The following is a 1,339-nucleotide window of genomic DNA, read 5'->3' as shown; positions in this document are numbered from 1 at the left end:
TCTATTTGTTTACTTCTCCCATGGCTTACTGAGTTTTTTGCCAAGTTTATTGCAGAAACATTATCAACTCTGAGTTGCAGAGGAGCTGTGATTCTGGTTTTTAATTCTGCAATAAGCTGCTCAAGCCAAACCAGTTGGCATGCTGCAAAACACCCTGAGATATACTTTGCTTCACATGATGAGCGGGCAATTACTTTCTTTTTTGATGAACACCATGAGATAGGTGCTTCATTGATTAAAAACAAATATCCAGAGGTGCTCTTCCTCTCTACCAAATCTCCTCCAAAGTCAGAATCTGCATACCCAATAAGCTGAAGTTCTGATTCTGATTTCTTTGTACCAAATGGAAAGAAAATTCCATGATCTTTGGTGTCTTTAACATATCTCAATACCCTCTTTGCAGCAAGTAAGTGAGTTCTTTGTAGCTTACTCATGAATCTACTTACTAGTCCAACACCAAAAGCTAAATCAGGCCTGCTATTGCACAAGTATCTTAGAGATCCTATTATTTGTTTAAAGTTAGTTTCCTCCATTGATTCTTCATGTTCATCCAATGTCAGTTTAAGATTAACTTCAACTGGACGGTTTGCTGAGTTGCAAGAGTCCATGTTAAATTTCTTTAGTATCTCCTTAGCATACTTGCTTTGATGCATCACCATCCCTGACTTGGTGTAGGCAAATTCCATTCCTAGAAAGTAGCTCAACCTTCCTAGATCTGTCATTTCGAATTCTGCATTCATGACCTTCTTGAATTCCTCTATCCTTTCTGTGCTTGAACCAGTCACAAGTAGATCATCCACATATAGACAAATGATCAAGATTTCTCCATCTTTATCTTCCCTAACATACACTCCATGCTCCACATTGCATTTCAAGAACCTTAGCTTGAACAAGAATGCATCAATTCTCTTGTTCCATGCTCTTGGTGCTTGTTTTAACCCATACAATACCTTATTCAATTTGTATACATGTTGTTCCTTTCCTTTTACCACAAAACCAGGTGGTTGTTGAACATACACTTCTTCTATCAATGGACCATGAAGGAATGCAGACTTCACATCCAATTGAAACAGCTTCCACTCTTTTGTACAAGCAATTGCAACCACTAATTAATCTTATGGTTTCAATTTTTGCTACTGGAGCAAAACCTTCTGTGTAATCTACACCTTGTTTCTGTAGGAATCCCTTGACCACAAGCCTAGCTTTGTATTTCGAGATTGAGCCATCTGGATTAAGCTTTTGTTTGAAAATCCATTTGACTTCAATCTGATGCTTGTCTGCTGGAAGTTTTACTATGGACCATGTCTCATTCTTCTCAATGGACCTGATTTCCTCACTC

This window comes from Lupinus angustifolius, chromosome LG01, assembly GCF_001865875.1.
Source record: "Lupinus angustifolius cultivar Tanjil chromosome LG01, LupAngTanjil_v1.0, whole genome shotgun sequence".
NCBI lineage: Eukaryota > Viridiplantae > Streptophyta > Magnoliopsida > Fabales > Fabaceae > Lupinus > Lupinus angustifolius.
This window is presented reverse-complemented; position numbering follows the sequence as displayed.